A 21,585-nucleotide genomic window follows, 5' to 3' on the forward strand; every position below is an offset into this window, starting at 1 on the left:
GATATGAGATATATATACAGTCTCTATAGTGATATAAGGGTGAGTCAGCTTAATGTAGGAGGAAACTCTGACGTTATGTGCAGGACTTAAAAGATTACTACTTTAGTGATAATCATATTGGTCAGGCAGAGTGGTGATGAGGCACTGACCAACATACGACTGAATATCGGAATCGAATCCATGTCATGGGACCATGTCACGCCTTAAAGATGCACTGTGTATTTCGAATTAGGGCTCCTGCATCTTATAATCGATGCTACACGTAAATCTGAATCTGCATTGATGATACCTGAGACCCGTGAAGATTCCGGGGTAGAATAGGTCTTCAGCAACCCATGCTTGCCGTAAAAGGCGACTATGCTTGTCGTAAAAGGCGACTAACGGGATCGGGTGGTCAGGCTCGCTGACTTGGTTGATACATGTCATCGATCCCAATTGCGTGGATCAATGCTCATGATATTAATCACTGGATTGTCTGGTCCAGACTCGATTATTTACAGACCGCCTGGAATATTGCTGAGTGCGGCGTTAAACAACCAACCAACCACTGTTGATACCTGAACATGTTGTGATACTCTGAGAGCCCTGAACAAGCAAGAAATTTAGCATGTTCTTTGTAATACAAGAAATATTTATTCGCTTTATTAACTATTCGATAGGTTTATAGTAAAAATATGTCAGTGTAAGAGTCAATATGTAAGAGTGTTTTGTGTCTTTCGCCAGCTTTTACATGTACACTAAATGACTTACGTGTTAACGTATGTCTATTTCTGTTGCGTGAGTGAATTTGGTTTTACGCCGCTTTTAGCAATATTCAAGCGATTTCACGGCGGGGGACACCAGAAATGAGCTTCACACATTGTACCCATGTCGGGAATCACACCCGGGCCTTCGGCGTGACGAGCGAACGCTTTTAACCACTAGGCTACCCGACCGCCCTTATTTCTGTTGATCATACATTAGTGAGTGATTGAGTGAGTTAAAATTTAACGTCGCATCGGCATTATTATTTCAGCCATATAGCGACGAGACCAAGTAAATATATTTACAATTTAGTCATTAATGCACAGTTTTGTTTAAAAACAAGTTGTAAAACATATTTGACCATACTATATTTAGAAACAATTCATGAAACATATTTCAGCATAGCAATATTATAACCACTGACATGCACACCCACTGACAGCGATTTCCACATTTGAAGATTTGATACGTAAAAACACCCAATTGGTATGTGTGAGGCAATGCGTATTTATTTCATGATTCTCTCAACCAGTTTTTACATGGTACTTTGCGACGTCATTGCATAGTCAGTGACCATATTGTGTTAATTCAAATGCTGATCCGCTCAGCGACGCGTTTCCCAATAATATCCACTTGCATGCACACAGACTGCAAGCACAAGGCAATCAGTCACCGAGATAGTGGCATAAACGTGACATGACTTTGTGTGAGAGTTAACTTAAACAGCAACCCGCGCTCATGTATGTGATTGTAATTGCGTCAAGTGAGAATAATTGCATTATTGTTTCCTTTTAGCACATTGTACAAACAATGGAAACACGACATTGATTCTTGAATTTATATTTAAAAAGAAATCTTGCCAGTTTTATGTCTGCGAACTATTTTCGTTCATTCATCAGTCAACCTGAAGTTCTACAATTAAACTCTCGTGTCTCGCCATATATATTGTTCGATAGGTATGGCCATTAACACTGGACCATGTAAATGACACCTATTGTGCTGCCATCCAACAAGCTACTTTTAAATGGCTAAAAGAAAAAGACATTGTCGCTGTTCGATGTTTGTGATGTTACAATTGTTATTCGTTTCGTTAATGTGTACGGAGAACATGAAAAGTATTGGCGCATACTTCCACTGTGAACACTGTATGACATTTTCATCACCTGGTCATTATCAATTCATGTGTAACAAATCGAAACGGATAGCTTTTCATTTTGCATTTATTGCTTTTTGTCAAAGAAAACTGTGAACCTCGGCGGATCAATATTCAACATTCTGCTGATGCTTACTGTGTGGCACTTCACAAGCATAACGGTAAAGATTATTATGAATAATTCGTACGCCTAATAGTGAGTGAGATGGGTTTAACGCCGCTTTTAACAGTATTCCAGTTATATCACGGCGTGTCAGCTTAATGTGGGAGGAAAGCCCGAAGTGATGCAGGTCTCAGACGTTTACCACTTCGGTGAAACACACGAGCACGGGTATGGTGCTGACAAACCTAGAAACATAATCGGGGCGAAAAGGGATTCGAACCCACAATCATAGATTTCTGGCATGCCCAAGGGACGCATCTCTGCACATGGAATTGCGGCGCCTTAGACGACTGGGCCACTCGTGCCCCCTATACTGGGGGAAATAAGGGATCTATTATTACATATCTTTATTCATGGCGAAAATATGCAGGTGACATGGGTAACACGTTGTTGCAAATGGAAGATTTATGTTGCTCAGTGGTTTTGTCTGTCAACAATACTGTACCAATCTACACGGCTATTGACCTGAACATCAAATATTCATCAACATTTATATCATCGTTAATGCATATGACACAAGCAAAACTTGCAAATGGATATTCATACACTGTCAAAATGCATGCCCCAGATGTAATGTACATTGTTTAGTGTTTATCGCCGGTATCGAAGGACAACAACACGACGATCAATAAACGCTCTAACAGAAGGAGGGAAAAAACTTATGGCAATAATAATAGAAAATCGTTCATGATCAATAGGACGAAGTGCAAGTAGAAAAGCTATCGCTGTTTAAAAATGAAACTGTGTCCTAATGAACAATAGATAGCGAATATGTGTCTATGACAGCAATGCTTCCACTCGATTAGCGTTCTAAAGCTTCCTTTATGAATACGAATTTATTACGCACGTTGTGCTTTCATCGTTCTTAAAATTAGCAAAGCAGAGCGATTCTCTTACAATTGGGTGATAGAAAAGGCAAATTGTTCAACTTTGCAATACTGGTATGCCAAATAGGTATTACATCCAACTTAACATTCAGAAGTAAAATATTCAATACATAAAATGTGTAAATGTTACAGCAATCGAAATCAGAAACGTATAATACTGCCGCTACAGCCCTGATACGTGTATATTAACGCAAAGTAAAATGGTAATTAATGAATCACAATTGCAAAGAGTTTATTTATTAGTTATTTAACGACGTACTCAGCAATATTCCAGCTATATGACGGCTGTCTGTAAATAATTCAGTTTGGGCCAAGTGATTGGCATCATAAGCATTGATCCACTGGGATACGATGACACATGCATCAGCCAAGTCAGCGAGCCTGACCACCTGATCCCGTTAGTCGCCTTTTACGACAAGTGTTTCTACGGCAAACATGGGTTGCTGAAGACCTATTGTAACCCGGATCTTCGCGGGTTTCCAAAGATGCATTTATGTTTTCAAAATGTAATTATCCCATGAGACATTGCGACATAAATCAAGAGAACCTCTCAAGCAACAAGTTTGTTTTGTTTGTTTGTTTGTTTGTTGTTTAACGCCGCACTTATTATTTATATCGTCTTAGGCCAACGAGCTATGCTTATGTCTCAAACTGACATGAACAGTCTGGATTTAAGTCAGTCGCGTCGCTGCCGTACACATTAGTGTTGTGTCGGGTTTCAACCAGTGTATTTTGTCCAGCACGTGAACTACAGTCACTCCGACTCCCGGATAACGAAAAGACAAGACACCCTGAACTGTGTTTGTGACAACTGTACCCCGTTATAAGACTTGGACCGACTGCATATAGCGCTGGCAGGCGCGTCGGCCTAAGTTGAACAGTTGGGTCGTTTGAATTCGAAGGTATTCAAGAATTTGATCGTTTGCTTGTTGTAAGATAGTTTAACGCCGCACTCGGCAATATTCAAGCTGTATGACGGCGGTCGGTAAATTATCGAGTCTGTACAAGACATTCCAATGATCGATATCATGAGCATCGAACCAAGCAACTTTATTGAAGACATGCAGTGGTGTCTGGCAAGATGCCGTTTGAACTGTTTGTTTTGTTTGTTTGTTTGTTGTTTTACGCCGAACTCAGCAATATTCCAGGTAGATGACGGCGGTCTGTAAATAATCGAGTCTGATCCAGTGATTGACATCATGAGCATCGATCCACGCAATTGGAACCGATGGCATGCATCAACCAAATCTGACCACCCGTTCCCGTTAATCGCCTTTTACGACAAGCATAGTTGCCTGTTACGGGAAGCATGGGTTGCTAAAGACCTATTCTACCAACAAGTAGTCCCCGGGACCGATGTTCATATAACTCTTAAACTTACTTTGGCTATTTGGCTAACAATTACCGAGAGGAACCCGGTCGGCTTCATTGTACATTCCTCATTGAGATTTATTCCGCTAATTGTTTTAACATTTCTAAATGACCATCAAGTCCCGTTGGGATAAACCCAAAGAACGCACGTTTTACATCATCTTACCGAGGGAAGAGCGTTCACTGGCATTTGTATCAAAGTCTTGTTTCCAATTTGGCTTTTATACAGGCTGGTGGACACGCTTGCCTCGGGAAGATGCAAACTAGGCTTTGATACAGGCTGGTGGACACGCTTGCCTCGGGAAGATGTAAACTAGGCTTTGATACAGGCTAGTGGACACGCTTGCCTCGGGAAGATGTAAACTAGGCATTGATACAGGCTAGTGGACACGCTTGCCTCGGGAAGATCTTAATCAGGCTTTGATACAGGCTAGTGGATACGCTTACTCAGGGAAGATGGTTTTACATGTGTTAACAACATAAACGGTGATTCACAGAAATATTTTTCGGAACCTTCCATTGATTGCTGACAATACTGAAAGATGCAATCATATAATCTTTGTTTTACTACTTAAGATGACAGTCTTGATATTTCCACACAAACCTTAACGAGCACTACTACTGACATAACGGCAACTGCCACTGAAACAGTTAATTGTATCAATTTCACAATGTAAGTTTGTTTGTTGTTTAACGTCGCACTCAGCAATATTCCAGCTGTATTACGGCGGTCTGTAATTAATCGAATTTGGACCAGACAATCCAGTGATTGACAACATGAGCATCGATCCACGCAATTGGGATACGATGACATGCATCCACCAAGTCAGCGAGCCTGACCACCCGATCCCGTTAGTTGCCTCTTACGACAAGCATAGTCGCCTTTTACTGCCAGCATCGTGGATTCGATTCTGATATTCAGTCTTATGATGATCAATGCCGTATCACGATTCTACCTGAGCTATGGTTTTCACTAAAGTAGTAATCTTTACAGCAGTAGTCCTGCACATAACGTCCGAGTTTCCTCCTATATTAAAGGGCAAGTTCACACGGAAATGAACCAATTTTTCTTGTACTTTTTCCACATTAAAAGTGTTAACATAGAAGTGTCATAGACAAAAATATAAAAACATCATATTTAATTAACATATTTTTTGCATTAAAACGATTTATATTTTTCACATTTACCAAGTGTTCTATTTACATAACAAAAACACCATGGCTTATGCCCCTTGCAATATGACGTCATTGGTGCCAATTGATAAACATTATGACGTCATGATGCTTTGTTAGAGCCGCTTCACGTGGTGTAGGTACAGTTTTGTGATCCTAGCCTCTCAGATGCCAGCCAGAATTGTGTTATGCTGAGTCACCACTGCGCCGGAGTGTGTCGTAGACCATGTTGTTTTACCGCAAACTGGTCCTTGATATCTTTTGCGTTGAGAATAGACAGGGACCCAGTTGAATTGGCACCAATTACGTCATAATCTAAGGGGGATAACTCAGGCCTATTTCGCTCGTAAAACGAAGGCCTCATAACGACATATCATTTTAACACTATTGTGAGCTTCCTACTTTCACTGTGAAAAAAAATGAGCGTATATTTCAAACACAGATACTAACTAATTCTAAAATTGCGTTTTGTTTAGAAAAAGAAAGAAAGTGATTTTTGCGTGTACACTTCCCCTTTAAGCTGACTTACCGTTATGTCACTATAACTCATATCGACTATCCCAGAGGGTGAGTGAGTGAGTATCGTTTTACGCCGCTTTTATGCCAGCAATATCACGGAGGGGGACACCAGAAATGAGCTTCACACATTATCCCCAAGACGGGAATCAAACCCGGATTTACCCACAAGACTACCTCCCCTATCCCCGTGAAGATCCGGGGTAGAATAGGTCTTCAGCAACCCAAACGCCGCACTCAGCTATATTCCAGCCATATAACATATTTATAACGGTCAATAAGAAATCGAGTCTGGACCGGACAATCCAGTGAATAATATCATGAGCATCGATCCACGCAATTGGGATACGATGACATGCATCAACCAAGTCAGCGTGCCTGACCACCCGATCCCGTTAGTTGCCTCCTACGACAAGCATAGTCACCTTTTACTGCAAACATCGTGGATTCGATTCTGATATTCAGTCTTATGATGATCAATGCCGTATCACGATTCTACCTGAGCTATGGTTTTCACTAAAGTAGTAATCTTCTTACGACAAGCATAGTCGCCTTTTACTGCAAGCATGGGTTTCTGAAGACCTATTCTACCCCGGATCTTCACGGGCCCACAATGTAAGACATAACAGTGATTCGAACTTAAGAATGTCTGCAGGTTACCACATAAGCGACACTCATATTGGCATATTTCATCGAATAACGTTACGGACTGTGCACAAAAGACGAGCTTAGTGCAGGATATACTTGGGGGCAATCAGGAATTCGAACCCATGACCAATATATAATGGAACAGCTACTCGTCTCAGCTCAGCACTTTTGTGGACTGGGCCATCCATTATATGTCTCATTAACGAATTTGGAATATTTAATCAATGTATTAATGTTTCTATAATTTATTGACTTGATGAGTTTGACAAGCATTTACCAGTAGCGTGACTCGCATTTTATCATTTATGGTGGGCAGATAGTACACACTGTTGGCTTCGTGAAATTGGATGTATATTTTACTGCTGCTTCATAATCTGTACCTGAGCAATTGTTGACAAGTGAGTGAGTGAGTTGAGTTTAACGCGACTTTTTAACAGTATTTCCGTTATATCACGTTGTGGGAGGAAAGCCCGAAGTGATGCAGGTCTCAGACGTTTAGCACTTCGTGGAAACCCACGAGCACGGGAATGGTGCAGACAAACCTAGAAACATAATCGGGGCGAACCGGGATTCGAACCCACAATCATAGGTTTCTGGTGTGCCCAAAGGTATGCAACTGTTCACAGTGAATCGCGGCGCCTTAAACCACTGGGCCACCCGTGCCCCCTGTTGACAAGTGTCAAACCGAACTACAAACACATGAGAATGCTTTATCTACCGTATTATGATACCATATTCTATCCGTATTTAAATGATAGATGGTTTTTTTTCTATGGCAAACCCTCGTTGCTATTCAAACTATAATTGTGTGAATAATTTAGCAGATACATTCACTGTGAATACACAGGTATTAGTCAAATTCAAATGTGGATTGTTGTATGTGAGGTGAAATGGGGTTAACGCAATCTAATTAAAATCAGATGTTAGTTCTCGCTACCGCTAAACAAAGCTCTGATGACACCTCATTACAGGTCACGTCAGACCGACCTTGAGCGAACTTTGACCGATGAATGGAATGACTGATAAGAAGTCGATATTAGCCAATCAGATGGCAGCTTTCTCGTGCTTTACGGCACTAATTTCAAATTGGCGACTACGCTTCAAAACATATTTTGACAAATTCTCGATTAAAAAATTTAAACCTGAACAAAAGAACATTCTGGAATGGCTAATAGATCGTTCGGAATACTCCATGTTAAAGTTTTCGAGGTTGCGTCATTAGAAATCACATTCCGACTGTCACTTTCATGATCTGGTAAGCGACGCTCTGATTGGTCGGATAAAAGGTCGTTCTGACATGACCCCTAATGGGATGCCCTCAGATCTTTGTTTAGCGGTTGCGAGAAATAAGATCCGATTTTAATGAGATTGGAGTTAACGTCGCGTCCAAGATTATTGCACTTATATAGCAACATGCATGCACGTGTGTGTATGGCTGCTTGTACTAGTCCGGACTGATGCCGATTTATAGTGCTAGCTCACGGAGATACCATGCCGCAGTTTAACATGAATACCCCACTCAGACACGGCATACTGACTTCGTGCCGACCAGTCCTTGTTTTAGCCCCTTAATGCTGAGCGCCAGACAGGGTAACAACAAGTACCATCTTTCAACGTGGCCGGAACCCCCGACCTTCCGCTCACCAGGCGGACGCTCTATCACGAGACCACGGATGCGGTTGATTGTTGTATGTACGACAGAAATATAAGCACATATATATTGTGTCCAGCGTCTTGCAGTTATCCCCAAATAAATAGGTGGTCAGAGTTTCTGGTAGTCTGTATGTTTACAGCATAAACTGCCTTACGGAAGAAGTTAGATTAACAGCTAGTCTCTGAAATGAACATACAGTACAGAAAAAAATAGTTGTTAAATTATCTTAATAAAACTTTAATAAAAAGGAGCCCAGAGTCTCTCTTCATTTTCATCCTGATACTGCAGAAATCTAGACTTGCCAAACATTCTATCTTTTGCGCAAACATTCAAACAAAGCAAAAAACAAAACATGATTCCGAGCTGTTTCATTTATTGTATCTGTGCATTGGCCACAAACCCCAAGACATTGAATGGGGTTCCCTCATCAGGTCGACAGGAAGTGGACCTCAGGTTGAACTCCACAGCATGTTGACCTTAGTTTGATAATAGTCCGGTAGATAGGAAGACAGTGGATAGGAAGACATTCACAAACAGACCAAGGGAGCAAACTCTTCCGCCACAGTTTCTAATTACCTCCCTTTGTTCACTGTTGGTGATCTTTCCTGTGCTTCTGCACAAAATCAAAATCAGGGAGAGGGGGGCATGAAATGAACGTGGAGTTATAAGTTATAAGGGCTTGTGTACTAAATCATAAAACATACATTTTGGTGTAAAATAAGCAATGTAATATACCATTAGGTCTTTCTGTTTGGTAAAATTTGTGTATAGATGATCCTCTTCTGGTGTAAATTTCTCAAATATGCATTATGTTTTAAGTAACCTGTCTTTCGAAAAATGACTATTTTCTTTAACAATTACGGAGTTTGAATAATTCTAGCTGTATCTTTGCATGGCAGTCCTTACTTTTCTGGGATTTCTTGTTTGTTTTAGCATCTTCTTGTGGCTTTTGCTAATCTCACCATCTATTTTCCTTTTGCAGTGACAGCACACCCAAGACTTAGTCGAAGCTTCGATATTGGCTTAGCCGGACTCTTGCAGTTTACACTGTGGACAGCACTGGGGCTGTGCCTCCAGTTATGAGCAATGGTTGTATCACAAGGTAATGACTGGCGCATTGCCTTGTTTGTTGCTTCACACTTTTGACAACAGAGATGGAAATGGGTTGAGACTAAAGACGTTTTTCAAAATTTGAAAATTAACATTGTGACTAATTTTGAGGTTTTTATTCAAATATTTACCTTACAATAACCAAGTTTGCGCACCAGAAACCTATGATTGTGGGATCTAATCCTGACTCGCCCCGATTATGTTACTAGGTTTGTCAGCACCATACCCGTGCTCGTGGGTTTCACCGAAGTGGTAAACGTCCGAGACCTGTATCACTTCAGGCTTTCCTCCCACATTAAGCTGACACGCCGCGATATAACTGGAATACTGTTAAAAGCGGCGTTAAACCCAACTCACTCACTCCCCCACTACACCCTTCTGCATTTCGTGTGATCCCCCATGTCAAAGAACAAGTGTCATCAGGAGATGTCATAATCCCCTGGTCTAATGGAACTCAGAAATGGAGTTTGGCTACTTTTACTCCACTTTTGTCTCATTGCCATTGGATCCCTTCCGTTCAGTGAAGAAAATATGCTCAGTATTTGTCAATATCCCAAATCATCAAAAAGGCACCAGACCACCACAAGACTGGCTACAGTCAAGTCTCGTTAATCCGACACTTGTTAATCCGATATAATCATATGCATCAATCATGTTGGATTAGTTAGTTAGTTAGTTTGTTGTTTAACGCCGCACTCAGTAATATTCCAGCTATATGACGGCGGTCTGTAAATAATCGAGTCTGGACCAGACAATCCAGTGATTGATATCATGAGCATCGATCTACGCAATTGGGATCGATGACATGCATCAACCAAGTCAGCGAGCCTGATCACCCGATCCCGTTAGTTGCCTTTTACGACAAGCATGGGTTGCTGAAGACCTATTCTATCCGCCCCCCCCACCCCCAAAAAAACACTGGTTAATGATAGTTACATCGAATATTCTACCCCGGGATCTTCACGGGTATCATTTTGGATTAACGGTACTTGACTGTACATGGGTTACTGGTGTGGCTTGCTGAAAAGAGGGTTTCCCCAACACCTGAACCAATGGATAATTGCACACTCCATGAGTTGATAAGCTTACATTATTTAAGTCTGCTCCCCTGTATCTATTTATTTCTGTCACCTCCAGCCTCCTGGCTTTCTTGTCCTTCAAATTCTCAGATTTAATCCTGTCACAAACTCTGTTTGCAGCTTTCTGCATGCCTGAATGAGAGGACTGGGAAATATCAGCACACGTGCACATGAGACGGAGGCCAATCTGGAGTCCAGTGTTTGCATGGAGGATTGACGTCCCCTTCTCGCATCACTTCCCTGTTACCTCCTTTTACAGTTGCTGGTACTTCAACAGGTAGGTACAGTCAGTGCATTTAACTCTCTCTGTCCTGTTAGGCCCCACTGCTTTGTTATCTATGTCCATCACAAGGCCTCCCTTACACACTGGTGTCTCGGTGTGCTCACGGAATACCTCGTTGTACATTTTGTCAGTTTCCCAAACAAGGAACAAGTGGTAAACATCAGCAGCAGCCCTGTAGATTAAAAGAGAAAAAAAAACATTCACTACCTGGGAATCTTCTAAATGAACCTTTAAAGAAGTGTTTGGCATTTCTGAATTATCTCCACTGTTGGGTCAAATGCATTTGGTATTTCTCCCCCTTTTATCTGTTAGTCATGGTGTAAAAACACTGTTTTTATATGCTATTGAAAAATGTTCATACATGGTTGTGAATTTGACAACTTGCTTTACCTAATCACTGAAAATTGAGGGAGTGAGTGAGAGTTAATATTTAACGTCACCCAATAAAATTTAAAGTTTATGAAGTGGCCTCCTTCTAAGAGCAGGTTAAGTCAACATATTGCAGATTTTAATACTTTTGGGCATACATAAACACAAATGCTTGACCAAAATGAAATTTGAAAAACAGAAAACAGAAAAACGACATGCAAAATCGCCCCCCAAATGAAACATTTCTACAGTAATGGGCCGATACCCAGTCTGCCTGCTTCTGCCTCTGCCTGATTCTGTAATAATGTCCGCTCATTCATTTGATAACGTATCCACAATCTATGTCACCTTAATAACAACACTGATGATACCTTCAGTTTTTTCAGAGGATTAAAACCTGACAGGCATTTATTGCAGCTTGTGTTTTATTGTTAGTATATATAAACAAAACGATAGTTATCAATTATCTGTTGTTTCAATTATTCACAATGTCAAAGGTCATTTCACACATACAAAAATGTATGCAATGTTGTTATTTACATAGGATTATCAGAACAGCAGAAACAGTATATGTATAACCGCAGAGAACCACAAGATAATTAAATCCGGCAAATCTATCAGCCAATGAAAACAGTTGTCACCAGGAGCTTTCGTCCACGCACACAAATAGTTTTGATTTGGAAGCCGATTACCGAGTGTGTGATTTCAGCACTTTTACTTATACATTTAAAATACTTTCTTCTCATATAATGAATTTTTCTCTCTTAGAAATAGACTAAACGTATTTAGGAAAATTAATATTTGCAAAAAAATTCAATTCTGGTTTTCACTTGACTTGCCCTTTAAAAAGACAAATACTTGGATTTTGGAAGCTTAGCCACCAACATCATGTAGCAGTGATCAAGTGATTCTGCCTCAAGTATTTCTGCCTCAAGTAAGTCTGCTCCAAAGGAATAAATACATTGAAATGTTATTACCTTACACTTTTTTGTCTTTGTGAACTCTCATTCCTCTTCCTCAGCCCCAGCAAGCGGCACGGCTCACTTGTAAGTGTTTGAACTTGCTGGACTCCAGTCACCCCTGCACAGCACACTTTCTCATGAAGCTCTGTGGTCAACCTGAAACTTTTGGGCACTTAAAAGTTAAAAACAAAATATACATATATATATATATATATATATATATATATATATATATATATCTTACTATAGAACACTATGGCTTTGTGTAGTGAGTGATTGTGTGAGTGTGAGTGAGTGAGTGAGTGTGTGAGTGAGTGAGTTGGGTTTAACGCCGCTTTTAACAGTATTCCAGTTATATCATGGCATGTCAGCATAATGTTGGAGGAAGGCCGGAAGTGATGCAGGTCTCAGATGTTTACCACTTCAGTGAAACCCACGAGCAAGGGTATGGTGCTGACAAACCTAGAAACATAATCGAGCAAACTGGGATTCGAATGCACAATCATAGGTTTCTGGCCCAAAGGACGCAACTCTGCACAGCGAATCATGGCGCCTTAGACGACTGGGCCACCCGTGCTTTGTGTAAGTGTTAGTATACATGTACATTCAAGGTTACACACAACCGAATGTTTTCCCATAGACTTCTACAGTAACGTAATATTCATGTTCTTTTTAAACAAATAGGCATTCAACTGGCCTTAAAGCTGCAATAAAATCACATTAATGGCCAGCTTAATAGCCAGTTCCATTTCTGAAGTACAGGAAGCTAAACAGACTACTCCTAGTTCGGCACCAAATGCCACGTGCATGTAGTCACATTCAGCACAAGTCATCATGTTTAAAAAGATGTTGAAAAAGAGAGGTCAGTTTTAATTACTGGATGAGTGCACTAAAAAACATAAAAAATCTTACACAATTTCATCCAATCACAACTGTCAGGTTTCTCACTGAACACTATCAGTCCTTTTCTGATTTGGTGAGGTCGTACCTGTCGACAAATTTGAAAACATCTGTACGAGGCAAAAATGTGATTATGTACTCTTCATATGCGAATCATCATCAAAATATGTAATAAAGATTAATATTTTTCAGTCAGTCAGAGAGGTTTTATGCCACTTACAGCAATATTCCAGCAATATCACAGTGGGGGACACCAAAAATGGGCTTCACACATTGTACCCATGTGGGAATCAAATCCAGATCTTCGGCATGACGAGTGAACGCTTTAACCACTAGGCTACCCCACAATCACAAAGATTTTTGACATAAAAAGGGTACAAATTTTGACAACAAAATAAAATTCAAACTTATTCCTTTCCTACTCTTTATTTATGAAGTTGGTTGTTTTGTTGTTTAACGCCGCACTCTGCAATATTCCAGCTACATGACGGCGGTCTGTGAGGACTCGTACCTGGGCCTTCAGCATGACGAGCAAACGATTTAACCACTAAGCTTCTCCACTCCCATGAGACCATTACATACACAATGAGGCTTTAAAGGAGCACTGTCAGAAATTTCCAATGTGAGATGTAGATCTTATAATGGACCGTGATAGAGACAAAATCGGTCTTAAATGGACTCTGTTTGTTTGTTTGTTGTTTAAGGCTTCACTCAGCAATTACAGGTGTGTGACGGCGGTCTGTAAATAATCGAGGCTGGACCAGACAATCCAGTGATTGATATCATGAGCATCGATCCACACAATTGGGATCAATGACATGCATCAACCAAGTCAGTGAATCTGACCACCCGATCCCGTCAGTCGCCTCTAAGGACAAGCAAAGTAGCCTTTTATGACAAGCATGTGTTGCTGAAGACCTATTCTACCCGGATCTTCTCAGGTCTTTCTTATGAAGTACGAAATAAGATTGACAGTATTCGATAGAAGAACTTCATTAAATATACATGGCTTTTAGTGAGTGAGTATGGTTTTAGGCCATTTTTAGCAATATTCCAGCAATATCATGGCAGGGGACACAAGAAATTAGCTTCACACATTGTACCCATGTGGGGAATTGAAACCAGATCTTCGGCGTGACGAGCGATCACTATAACTTCTAGATTACAAACATACTTCATTATACAACAATATTACACGCGGTTAGGCTTGTTTAAATCACAATAGCATGTACATTCGACAATAATGTAGTTGTTGTTTTGTTGTTTAACGCCGCACTCAGAAATATTCCAGCTATATGACGGCGGTCTGTAAAGAAACGAGTCTGAACCAGACAATCCAGTGATTGATATCATGACCATCGATCCACGCAATTGGGACCAATGACATGCATCAGCCAAGTCACAAGCCTGACCACAAGCATAGTCGCCTGGCGATAATGTCAGTTACAGCACAAACTTTGAAATTACATAAAATACATAATAGTGATATGTGCAAAAACAAAACCTTAACTGCATTACATAAAGAAGAAGCTTAACATCTCATATACCTTTCACAATAACTTTAGGCCAGAAGAATATTTACGAACAAAATTTGAATTTTAGGCCATATTTCAACAAGAGTTTGCCAATAACGTGGCTATATCCCCCCGGCCCTGTTGCAGAATTTATGACATAATTAAATCTAAACAAACCCTAACCTTTTGTAACCGAGGTGGAACTTGTCATGGAAATTGTAAAAAAAAGAAGATTTTGGAACCCAAGTCCATCTTGCTGCCATGGAAACATAAATAATAAAATTTTCTTAAATTTCTAAATAGCAAAAGGCACCAGTTAAGCATGTACCTGATAGACCTGCAAAGTTTGAAGAAAAAATATTGAACGGTTTATGAGTTATGCTCTGGAAACGAACCCTACCCTCACAGAACCTAAGTCCATCTTGTTGCCATGGAAACGAAAAAAATAAAAAATTCTAAAACTTCTATATAGCAAAAGGCACCAGTTCAGCATGTACTTGACAGAACTGCAAAGTATCATGAAAAAATATTGAACAGTTTCTGAGTTATGCTCCAGAAACCAACGTTACGGACGGACGGACGGAGCCCGTTTCTATATCCCCCGCCAACTTTGTTGGGCGGGGGATAGTAAGCCATGTCTAAATCAGCAATAAAACATAAATTATGAAGAATTAAGTTACTATGTATGGTAAGAATTAAGAAGATGCATTTATAAACAAATTCCTATTGATGAATTGTCAAATAAGTGTATAAACGTGACTTACCATTACTTCAGACCTCACAAACACTCCTCACAAGAGTTCAACATGCACACTGCACAAACCACATGGTGCTTTGACCATACCAATCAGGAGTTATCTCCCTTCTTATTAAGGGTGATATAAAATTGGCACTTGATCAAAAATGAAACAAGACCATGAAATAGAAACAAACATTTTAACCACAACAATTATTGTACTATTGTATAGTACTGTTGTAATATGAAAAAGACAAGTTGTGGACACATTATAAATCAGATTTTATACCTCCTTAACCAACTGAGGAAATGGAAATAAACATTTTGACCATTACATTGATTGAGTAAGATTTTACGCCCCTTTTAGCAATATTCCAGTAAATTTGGGGGCTTCACACATTGTATATATGTGGGGAATTGAACCCAGGCCTTCAGAATGACTAGCAAACGGTTTAACCACTACGCTACCCATTGCCCCTTTGACCATTACATACACAATGAGACTTTAAAGGAGCACTGTCAGAAATTTCTAATGTGAGATTGATATTTCATAATGGACCTTGATAGTGACAATAGTGTGTCTTAACTGGACTGTTTGTTTGTTGTTTAACGCCACACTCAGCAATATTCCAGTCTGTAAATAATCGAGTTGCGACCAGACAATCCAGTGATTTATATCATGAGCATCGATGCACACAATTGTGATCGATGACATGCATGAACCATGTCAGCAAGTCTGACCACCTGATCCCACTTAGTTGCTTCTTACGACAGGCATAGTAAGGCAAGCGTGGGTTGGCAAGCGTTGTTTGCTGAAGACCTATTCTACCCCGCATCTTCAACGTAATTAACATTAGGCCTGATGAAAGGAACACTTAAACTATGAACACTTAATGTACTAAATGTACCTACCTGCACAAGTACCACAACTTCTACAAGGCGGTCGAGGGTAGCGAGGCAAAACCAGGGTTGTCGATCATCCACAGCCTACACCAGACTTCAGATCAGCACTGGATGTGAATGCTTCTGTTTCTTCTGCTTGAGTGTACATATAACTCCCCAGTCAATATCAGGCTTGCTAAAAGAGAGTTGAGACAATATTGAATGGTGAATCATTAAAGACATAACAGCCAGGAGACAGGTGTTGATGGCTAAAAAATCATATTCTAAAAGTTATGTTTCTGAAAACAAAATTAAAACACAAACTTGCATCATCCATACATAAAAAGTCCCCTAACAGATAGAAATCGTGTTATTATTGGTATGCTTCATTTATTACACTAAATAGGATCTGTTTGTTTAATGGAGGAATGTTGTTTCAAGTCAGTCAGGAATATTCCAACTCTACATGTAGGCCTGCAAGTAACTCTGGCACAGGCCAACCAATGGGTGATGGCATGAGCTACAATCAGCCAGGGACTTAACATATATTACTTGTTTCAAAGGGCTCATTAACTGTTTACCTGAGTGAGTGGGGTTTTACACCGCTTTTAGCAATATACCAGCAATATCAAGGCAGGGGACACCAGAAATGGGCTTCACACATTGTACCCATGTTGCGAATCAAACCAGGGTCTTCGGTGTGACAAGCAAATGCTTTAACCACCAGGCTACCGGACTGCCCCACATTTGACCTAAAGCTACATGAACAACCCTGAAGAAACCCTTAAACCAAATCCAACTTGTTTGTCTCTGTTGTTTAGTGGTCTACCGTCCACCCGGAGAATGGAAGGTCAGGCGTTCGATCACCGGCCACGTCTTACCTAAAGACATTAAAATATGGTACTTGTTGTTACCCTGCCTGGCACTCAGCATTAGGGCCTAATGTAAAGATTTAGATGTGATGCATGCAAATCCTTGTAAACAAATTGTGTGTATTACTTCGATCAATATATTAAATGTTAAATAGTGTTTTTTAATCTTATGTTTTATTTATTCAGATTCATGAGTATGGTGTTGCCATAACTTTTTTGTTTGTTTGTTGTTTAATGCCACCCTCAGCAATATTCCAGCTATATGACGACGGTCTGTAAGTAATGGAGTCAGGACCAGACAATCCAGTGACTGACATCATGAACATCGAGCCACAAAATTGGGGTATGATGACAAGTCAGCGAGCCTGACCATTCTATCCCGTTATTTGCCTCTTATGACAAGCTTTTACGGCAAGCGTGGGTTGCGGAAGACCTATTCTAAACCAGATCTTCATGGGTCTGTTGCCATAAGTGTAGCAGAGGGGAGTCATTCAATGCATTGGTCATAGTTGTCGAAGACTTAAGATATAATCTAACTGTTATGATCACATTAAATGTAATATTATATATAATTAATTTTTGTCTTAAAGTATTGCATATGTTTACACAGAATGTATTGGCATTATGTATTTATTTGTGTGTATACCATGTAACCAATATAAAAGTCAAGGAGTTATCTCCCTTGGATGCCAGTATTGGTTGGTTGGTTTGTTGTTAAACGCCGCACTCAGCAATATTCCAGCTATATGACGGCAGTCTCTAAATAATCGAGTCTGGACCAGACAATCCAGTGATTAATATCATGAGCATCGATCCACGCAATTGGGATCGATGATATGCATCAACCAAGTCAGCGAGTCTGACCACCCAATCCTGTTAGTCACCTTTTACGGCAAGCATGTGTTGCTGAAGACCTATTCTACCCCGGAATCTTCACGGGTTGTCAGTATTGTGTGGCATGTTTATGTGTGGCATGTTTATTACTGTATATGCTCTAGTAGAAGCGTTTAGCACACAGTCTGAAGACTGACATGTAATACCTATTTGTGATAATCTAATTTGTGTAAGCCTGTCTGCAACAAATTTGTTTAAGTGAGAGGTTAGGCGCTCTACCACCAAAAAATCATGAGTTACTTCCCTTTGACTGTAAACCCAGTGAATCTGGGTGCATAACCGAGCGTATTAATTAACCAATCGCCATGCTGTCTCACGGTCATGTGATAACCTTAACTTGTGCGGGTCGATATCTCGTTCTTTTCACAGCGACCAGCCAGCAGTAAACACTATCTCATTACAGCAAGTTTGTCCCGCCCACCACGCCCAATAATAGGTCAACTTATTGTGAATTCCACATTTATTGGTTACATTCCACAGTACCACACTGATCTTGATATAACATTGGTATGCTTTAATTTTTTCTTTATGCCATGAATATTCATTGAACATAAAGTACTTGGTCATTTGAAACCACAAGTGCTATTTATTTCACATGCTACAATAATCATTATGCATAATCCTTACAGTTTTATTCAGCAAATGTTCATAAAACAGTATTAGGTGTAGTCACTTGATGTATGAATTTTGCATCAGCATAATTTTAACGCATTATTTCATTATATATTATACATGTGTCATGACATGTGACATGGTTCTGTCTCCTTATTATCTTTGTTTCAGTATGTGCCATACCATTGAGACTTGAATTGGTGCAGCTAAAGGATTGCCTGGCAAAGGTCATGGCAGGTGTACCAAATATGTGACATAATGGTTTGTCACCACAGGACTATTTGAACCTCACGTTGTGTGTAACCACGGATGGTAAAGTATTTAGCAAGTTAACTTTGTGTTTGTGATAAGTGTACAAGCTGTACCCTTGTGTAGTACCCTGTATGTTTCTGAATTGCCCATCCTTGTAAGGTCGGTGTTCAGTATTAAAACCTGTCGTGACTTCCGCCATGTAATAAAGCTGTGCCCATATTTTCCCATTCAATTGCCGTTATGCTATCCTTGGCATTCACACTTAATTGAGTGAGTGTGTTGGGTTTAATGCCGCTTTTAACAGTATTCGCGTTATATCGCGGCGTGTCAGCTTAATGTGGGAGGAAAGCCCAAACTGATGCAGGTCTCAGACGTTTACCACTTCGGTGAAACCCAAGAGCCCGGGTATGGTGCTGAGAAACCTAGAAACATAATCGGGGCGAACCAGGATTGAACCCACATTCATAGGTTTCTGGCGTGCCCAAGGGACGCAACTCTCCACAGCGAATCGCGGCGCCTTGGCCATCCGTGCCCCCCTATTTGTGATAAGCCTATGCTATATATGTGTATGTGGAATTTATTTATTATGTCGATATATGTTTCAGGGTGTCTAAGATCTTTGTTTTGTTTAGTTTGTTTGTTGATGTACGCCGCACTCAGCAATATTCCAGCTATATGACAGCGGTCTGTAAATAATCGAGTCTGGGCCAGATAATCCAGTAATTGATATCATGAGCATCGATCCACGCAATTGGGATACGATGACCTGCATCAAACAAGTCAGGGAGCCTAACCACCCGATCCAGATAGTCGCCTTCTTAGATCTTTGATTTCCTTTAAAAATTGGCATGGCTTTAAAGACAAGAACCTGGTAGCATGTGTTTGTTCACTCTGAGACAAGACATCCACTAAACTGCTACATTTCCATGCAATTTGACATAAATATGTGTATCGTATTGTGACCTTGCTGTATCGTTTCACCCCAACTGGCTTGTTCTCGTAAGAAATAATCACCATATCTGAAGAAGTAATAAGTATTAAAGTGTTTTATAATAAAATAAGCACATTGTTTTTATTATATTTTAATTTTCATGCAGCAGTCTACTTCTGATTTTTGGGGGGTAATTACATGTTTTCACAATTTCCTTTATAATTAATTAACTTTCAGGATTTGTTTCAAGCTTTTTACTTTCATCACGTTCTTTTGTTTTTCTTTTAGTTATGCTTATTTGTATTGAGATAGTATGTCCTTTTTTTCATTTTGCACATGAACAATAGGGCTGTACAGGAACATATCACTCATAAACACACCCAAACAATTAAATTAATCCTGATATCTCTCCCGGGTCAGAACTAAATTTGAGTGGAACAAAAATATGCCTACAAACCTACTGTCCAAACATGATATTTACAAACTATTGTCACTGGCCACTCCAAATACATTCAAATTATATGATGCGTAATTGCTCAATTTAGCATGCCGTTTAAACCAAATGATACTTTGGAAGGAAGCCATTTTAACAAACTTTTGGTTGACAATTAGGCAAATTGTCAGAACAACAAATTCACACTGACACATTTATGGCGTTTCTATTGACACAAAATGTTGTTCATTCACAATTAAAGGTCAAGATAGCATTGGGCATTGCTCCTTTGATTCCTGAGAACAGAGACCATAGAGAGGGGAGGGGATGTTTTGTCAAAATAGGTCTTACCTCGGTCGCACCAAATTGGCCTAGCGCCTGTGGTGCTGTCGAATGCATGTCTTGTTAGGTCCGTGTCTACAGCTTAATTGTACGTGCACAAAAGCTTCAATGGTATTACTATTTCGATATTACCTTAGGTATCCACTGGTTGAAGACAGAAGTTGGTTGTGAATGCCGTCAGCTGTTAGCTCCAAGCTTTAGTTCTTCGTCCAGTGGGCGAAGAGACGAAAATGTGTACGTGCTGCTTGACATGGACGAAAGCATGGTCCCGTCTCTACTTAATTTGGAGCGCAACAATGGCGTGGAACTAGTTGTCATTCAGTCCAGAATCAACGTGAGGGGTTTATTAAAACCAGTACCTTGGCCTAGTTGCGGCACACGCATAAGGAGCCCAGTCCAGTTGAAACCTCCCAACTTTTTTTTTGTGTTCATTGCCGGATGGGTCCGATCATGCATTTTTAAAAGGGAGGGGTCAAATTATCCCACATACTACATTTGCTTTTAAAAAAGAGGAGAGATCAGGGCGGGGCAGGGCGGGGGTGTATCTGTCAAGACCTGTTGACTGACTATTAGTTCCATGTAATTTAATACGGTATATTTACATAATAACAAAATAAATTCCAAATGAGTCCAGATCAAATCATTCTAGACTTGAGTTGGACTCCTATTTTAATTATCAAGTCAGCAAGCCTTACCACACGATCGCGTTTGCCAGCAAGCCTTACTACGGAAGCGTAGTAGGGCCACAGTGAATTTTTGATTTTGTCTAAGTATCTCCTACGTAAGACTTAGTATGGCCTAGAATCACTATCTCCTACGTAGGACTTACTATCTCCTACTTAAGACTTAGTATCTCCTACGTAGGACTTACTATCTCCTACGTAGGACTTAGTATCTCTTACGTAGGACTCAGTATGGCCCAGAATCTCTATCTACTACGTAGGACTTAATATATCCTACATAAGACTTAGTATCTCCTACGTAGGATTTAGTATTTCTTACGTAGGACTTAGTATGGCCTAGAATCACTATCTCTTCTGAAGGAGATAGTAAGTCCTACCTAGGAGATAACAAGTCTTACGTAGGAGATACTAAGACAAAAAAA

The 21,585-nt window shown here is 40.1% G+C and overlaps 1 long non-coding RNA gene across 2 annotated transcripts; it reads right to left on the minus strand.

The window, feature by feature from the left end:
* Window positions 1-10,282: 10,282 nt before the first annotated feature.
* LOC124114853 lies at window positions 10,283-20,874 on the minus strand. Of its 2 annotated transcripts, none has more exons than XR_007219525.1 (5): window positions 20,613-20,874; window positions 16,175-16,340; window positions 13,025-13,100; window positions 12,133-12,274; window positions 10,283-10,953 (listed from the first exon to the last, which is right to left on the minus strand). It is a non-coding gene; the product is annotated as an uncharacterized LOC124114853 (long non-coding RNA). The 2 variants fall into 2 exon arrangements; XR_007219524.1 differs by having other exon boundaries at window positions 12,128-12,274; window positions 20,613-20,872.
* Window positions 20,875-21,585: the final 711 nt, after the last annotated feature.

Source organism: Haliotis rufescens, unplaced genomic scaffold (assembly GCF_023055435.1).
Source record: "Haliotis rufescens isolate VD_foot unplaced genomic scaffold, xgHalRufe1.0.p SCAF_89, whole genome shotgun sequence".
In the NCBI taxonomy this organism is placed as follows: domain Eukaryota; kingdom Metazoa; phylum Mollusca; class Gastropoda; order Lepetellida; family Haliotidae; genus Haliotis; species Haliotis rufescens.